This window comes from Mastomys coucha, unplaced genomic scaffold (assembly GCF_008632895.1).
Source record: "Mastomys coucha isolate ucsf_1 unplaced genomic scaffold, UCSF_Mcou_1 pScaffold20, whole genome shotgun sequence".
Lineage (NCBI taxonomy): Eukaryota > Metazoa > Chordata > Mammalia > Rodentia > Muridae > Mastomys > Mastomys coucha.
The window spans coordinates 79,315,581-79,321,842 of record NW_022196903.1 but is presented as its reverse complement, the minus strand read 5'-3'; the positions used below and the strand labels follow the sequence as shown (position 1 = coordinate 79,321,842).

At 48.0% G+C, this 6,262-nt stretch overlaps 1 pseudogene; it reads right to left on the bottom strand.

The window, feature by feature from the left end:
- The window catches only part of LOC116099170, a 3,187-nt pseudogene extending 1,046 nt beyond the window's left edge, over window positions 1–2,141 (bottom strand).
- Between the last annotated feature and the right edge of the window lie 4,121 nt (window positions 2,142–6,262).

The following is a 6,262-nucleotide window of genomic DNA, read 5'->3' as shown; positions in this document are numbered from 1 at the left end:
TAGCCCAGACTGGCCTCAAACTCTCAATCTTCCTTTGCCTTGGTCTCCTGAATACCTGAATTACAGGTGTCTTCCGCCATGCCTAATTTTAATTTTTTTTTTAAGTAAACAGAGCGAGTGGGGTTTCTCCCTCCCAGTATCTTGGTGCTAAAGACTAAAGAGTGCACGCAATGCGTGGAGCGCAGGGAGCCCACAAGAAAGCTGACAAGGTGTTGAGGCCCAGGGACTTCGCTCCACGCTCCTTACCACATTCCACTGCCACACTTCTCGCCATGTGGGAGGTTAGTGTGGATGAAACAAGATGAGCAGTATCCATCACTGCCCCTGGGCTGCCCAGAGCTTCCACCCGGTGTTCCAGTTTTGACCTTGGAGCCCAGGCTGAGAAGCCTCCATCAGCGTGAGCACCACTGTGGGTTTTCTTTTTTTGCTGTAATGAGCTAGTGAGCTTTGGAGACTGTTTGTCACTGTGTGGCCCGATACTCACCAGGGGAAAATGCTCAGAAGTGTATTTAAGCCAATAGAAAGTATTTGCCGGACAGCGACTATACTGGGTGTTCCAGTTCCCAGTGTAGCCCTGAGTGCAAGGGTATTGCATTTTGAGACTCTCCCAGAACTATGTACCTTGACGGATTAGGCTTTTGTTTTAGTTTTGGCAGATGGTGCTGTCTCCATGCTGAGTTTTGCAGCCTACATGGAACTTTCATTATGGAGTCAGTTGCGCTAAGGTCTTGGGGCCTAATAAGATCTGGGGCCCTGTTACATCCTGACTGGTCTTAGTGAGTGAGTCACATTATGAACTACTCGTCCTATTTTCAAGAGGTGTAGTTGGTCCTAAGTCAGTGTTGATAGTAGAGTAGTTAGCCAGGGGGACCAAGGGAACAGAGATTGATATCAATTATTTGATTTGTGTTCTTGTCTCTCAGGATGGGGTGGGGCAGTCAGCCATGGCAAGTTTTTTGTTTGTTTGTTTGTTTGTTTTTTAATTGCTTTTGATCATAGTTGCTTGTTCTAACTTCCCATTGGGTCTATCCATTTAAAAGCAAAGATAGGTTGACTAACCTCTGCCAATGGGAAGCTGAAGAATGCATCTTTCAGGTCCAAGACAGGGTACCCCTGTCCTATCAAGTTTACTAGGACCCTAGTTCCCCAAGCTAAGAATCAGACTCATGAGTATCCAAGGTCCCAGTTTTCTTTACAGGCAAGATAGATGTATTCTAGGGTGACTGGTAGGGCACCAGGATGCCTGTCTCTGCAAGCCAGGCAACTTGGACTACAATTTCCCTTTTTGTTTCCAGAGTCACTGGGTATTAATCTGGATGGAGGTAGCTGAACAAGTTAGCTGGACAGCTATAGGATCTTGGTGATCACCCAGACCTGTGGAGTTGGTTTCTTCTGAAAGAGGGAAATTTGTTAGGTACGTCTGTGTCTTATCAGCAGAGAAGATGGTGGAGGTTCTCAGTCATGCAAGATGTCCTGCCCCATCAGTGCTCTGTGTGGAACACCCGTAAACTCCCTCCCAGCAGCTGGGCCTACTTACAACTTTACGTTTTTCTAACTTTTATAATTTGTTTTTAATATCTGGGGCCAACTGGGTGACAGACATAATCTTTTTAGCAGCTATCCTTTAAAAAGGACTTAGTGAAAGTTGTTTAAAGTTTCCTTGGTGCTGGACACACGGGAAAAATCCGTCTGGCAGTGATTCTCCTGCCTAGCCCAAGGGAGTTCTGTTTTTTTGTTTGTTTGTTTGTTTGTTTTGTTCAGAGAATGGTGGGTGTTGCAGGAAAAATCTAAAGCTAGCCCCTGTGCCAGGTGATCTTACTCCCTTCCCAGCCCTGCTAGGCCACATGGCTCCCACCAGGTCTTCTCTCGAACACCCACCTCCCTCCCCCACCTCGCGCCCTAGTTCCTCTCGCTTTCACGCAACATTCCACACACCCCTGGTTAGCCATCTCAACACCTATTTACCTGGTAGAATCAAGTCTCTTAGTGCTTAATAAGCCAATCAGAATTCTGTATCAATAATAACACAATTTACAAGATGCCAATACGATAATTTCAGAGCCAAATGATAATGATAAAGCTTTAACACAATTATTCTAACCTTTTGATAACACCACGTCAGCCTCCATTCTGGTTCTCCCTCTCCTCCTCAGACCTCTCTCTCTGTCTCCTCAGCTCCTCCATCCACCTCCCTTCTCCTGTGCAGTCACAAGCCTCCCACTGCCCTACTGTGATTAGACAGGGAAAATCCTGCAACAGGTGGGTTTACAAATCATTGGCTAAAAAGAAGACCTAAGTTGGGAAAGAGAAAGGAGTAGAAGTTTCCCTTTTCGTTTGTGCTGTGCCCAAGGGAACTTTCCCCTTCCCCTTCCCTGGGGCTCCTTAGAGTAGGCACAGAGCAGAGGAGGAGGCACACTCACCTGGGAACTCTTTCTCCCTCCCCGTGTGCATTCCCCTTAGGTGGCAGGGAGTCCTGGGTGAGAGGTCTGGTTTCCTCCAACCCATGCCCCCACGCTTACCCCCACACTCCACCTCCACCCAGGGGCTAATCCTGACCATAAGCAGGCGTCAAGCAACAAAATAAGCCAGCACTTCTGTTCCCTGAGTAGGACAGGTGGAGACTTTTGGTTACTCTGGGTGAACTGGCAGAGCCAAAAGGATGTGATCCCCCAACAGAAGGGGATACAGATCTTAAGCCAGGTGTGGAAAGTTGTATACCAAAGAAAACCACTGGTCACTAAACAAAGCTGACAGAGACGCATAGAAACACACACACACATTTTGGTTTTTAGAGTTCGTAACACTGATACTGACCACCTATCCTGCTCTGTGTGGTGGTTGGTATGAAAACGACCCCCCATAGCCTCACAGGAAGTGGCACTATTAAGAGGCATGGCCTTGTTGGGAAGAGGCGTGGACTTGTTGGAGAAAGTGTGACTGTTGTCAGGCATTGAAGTTTCAGAAGCTCAAGCCAGGCCTGGTGTCTCCCCGTGTCCTGCTGCCTGTGGATCCAGATGTAGAACTCTCAGCTACCTCTCTAGCACCGTGTCTGCCTGCATACCTTCATGCTTCTCACCATGATGATAGTGGACTAAGCCTCTGATCCGTAAGCCAGCCCCAAATGAATGCTTTCCTTTATAAGAGTTCCCGTGGTCCTAATGTCTCTTCACAGCAATGAAACCCCAAGATACTCTGCTACTTGGAATTGTGGGGCATAAGCTGCCACCTTTCAGCTGGTGGGAACAGAACCAAGTGCAGTTTCAATCATGGCTAGAGAGCAGCCTACAACCTTTGAGGCCTGTGGTGGGATGGGAGGTGATGCTGAGCACAGAGTAACGAAACCCCACGAAGCCCAACATGCTTTTGAGATGCATTGGGACTGAGGGAGTGGGGTTTCTGGGGGAACCACCAAGGATGTGAGGGCACAGAGGACCAGTAAAACTCAGAAGCCTTTCAGCTTGACTTCTGTTTCTGCTGGAGGGAGTACGACCCAGAATCTGCCCGGCAGCACGCACACCCTCTGCTCCCCACATCAGACCCCTAGTTTAACTTCTGCTTAGCATTCACATACTAGAGACAATATCAGAATGTCCTGAGACAGGGTCACCCATTGTTGTGTGACAGTTTTGCTGGGAAGATGCAACACACACACACACACACATACACACACACACGTCTACTTACCATAGATAGAACTGATGACAGACCAAAGTACAAATACCATCAAAGTTCAGCTTGGTGAATCAATGACTTTTATTGGGTCAAGTACAGAGATATTAGTGAATGGTTACTTACGGGAATGATTCACAAACAGCTGAATCATCAAAGCCCACTCCATCTTGGGTGATAGTTCACTAAAAAAAAAAAAAAAAAAAAAAAAAAAAAAAAAAAAAAAAAAAAAAAAAAACCCAAACAAACAAAAAAAAAAACAAACCCAGGAAAACTTGAGAAACTGCATACTGGCACCTCAGCAGGTTGGGGAGTATCCTTTCCAGGTGGCTCAACAGGTCGGAGTCTCTTCTAGGTGACGTGGCTGAGCTCCATTCTTCCATACAGCACAACCTGTCTTAGAGTCAGTCTCCCATATGCTTGAGGAAGGAAGGTTAGAGAATCTTGTCAGCTTCAAGGACTTCCTGGAGTTCTTGAGATGCTCAATTCCTGAGTTTAGGAAGCTTCTCCCCTCAGGTTGTGCATTTCACCTTCCCTTGCACCATTTCATTGTCTTACCTCCCTATAAACATCCTGTGTCTTAACTAGCTTCCTTCTGAGATGGAAGATTGTAGTCATAGGAAGCTGGTACACAGTACCCATTTTCTCTGGAGCATCAAGAGAATGGTTAACCTGGAACACTAGCTTGAAGATAAACACCCAGAGTCACCACAGCTTCTACCAGAACCTGGGTTCCAGGCTCGGGTTTGCCATGAAAAGTCTGCAGGTGACATCCCTGAGCTTTCCAGAACTGGCCTCTCCCTACGGGAGTTCGAATGTTCTGCTGCCGGCCCTCTGCATCTCTGAGGCCGCCCTCCTGTTTATCACTGTCTGAGTGGTGCTGGTCCTTGTTTTTTCTGGCCTAAGTGCACCTCAAGGTTAGTGTAGATTTCCCTCTGGCCTGTGTCATAAGGCACACTGTTCCCACTGATATCTCCTTAGTCAGCACTCATTAAGGCTCCCCTTGCAAACAATAAACCCACTAAGTCTACAGCATGGTGGGCAAATGAGACCTCTTACCAATTTAAAAAAAAAAACATATATCCTTTGAACCTGTCCCCAACTCAGCTATGTGCCAGGATTCCCCTTGGGAGCCAGCACTGACTGAATTCCAGGGCACCTTGTTGGCCATGGGCTTCTGCAGCATGCAGCCTACACCACCAGGGACCCTGGTTTTGCCAGGGCCATCCACAGATCTCTATGCACAGCTCCTCTTCCTGCCTTGACTAACCTGTGTTCCAAGCTAATAAAGACGGATACTTATGGTTTCATCACCACATTTATCATGTAGCTTTTCAGCTCAGAGCATCTTCTCAGCCTCATGAGCATCTGGAATCTGTACTACTTGGCTAGGATGTGGGTGGGTCCTTGTACAGCCAGTCTCAGCCACTCCTTCATTTGAGGACCATCCTTTCCCAAGGGCTGTGTCTTCATCCTGCCTCAGGAGCATCTCTTCCTTTAGCTGGAGAACCTGCCCTCACTGCTCAGGAGACCAACCTCTTCTGTGCTGTTTCTCTAGGGATCTTTCTTGGAGCCTGACTTCTCAGCATCGTTTCCCTCTACCCTCCCCCCAGTTGTTGTCACAGCTGTGAGAGTATCCCACCTTTATTTGACTTCAAAGCTCCTATGAAAACCCTGTAGGCTTCTCTCCACCCCGTGCAGGGAGTCATTGGACAGCAAGACCTTCACAGGCCTGCAGGCCAGGGCTGGGGACAAGGGAGGAGCATTGCTTTTGCAGAGACAGCTCCTTGGAGAATACTGTTCTCTGAGTTGCTCTTGCCTGAAAGACAACCCAGTTGCCCTCAGTTTAACCCAGTGAGATGGATGAGCTATCTTCCTGACTCTCAGCAGCCCCCAGAGTTCCCACGGCTGTCCCCTGTCCAGAGCGTGTCATCTGGACAGCAGCACTTCTGGGGCTCAAAAGGCTGTACAGCAGGTAAAGTCACATGATAGTTGGAGGCGCAGGTGGTTCTGCAGATCAAAAGCATTCATTGTCCTATGACAAAGGCTTAGGCAAGCTTAGACAGAGAGAAATCTTACCACAGAGGATTTTACTGCTGAGCCAATGAACCTGGTCTCTTGTCAAGGTCATTCGAGCTTGGGGTGAGCTGCACTGTTGCCTAGGTGTGCACATGGGACCAGGTTGTCCTCAGAGAGAGTCAAGTGTGCTGTGTGTGAGACAGTGTGATGTGAATAGATCAGGAAGGAAGGTTGCCACCTTCTCACAAGGTTAAGGACCCAAGGACCACTGCAGCCTACCTTCCTTCCCTCCCAGATTAGCTCCACGGGGATCAAAAAGTGAATAGACAGGTTCTTTTCTTCCCTGTCACATTCTAGTTCCTGGCCCTTGGTTTATGATTATCCAGGAACCAGCCAATGAGGTGCTAGGTCCAGGCCGCTCTTCTGAATGTCCAGTGTGTAGTGTTCTTGTATTCTCTGCTCTGGGTTACCAGGTGAAAGAACAGAGAGGCAAGGCTGGAGGATTTCTGTGGGCCTGAAGTTCCTCAACCTTCCTGGGGAGTCAGAGATAGGGTGTTTTTGGCTTGAGCCGTTT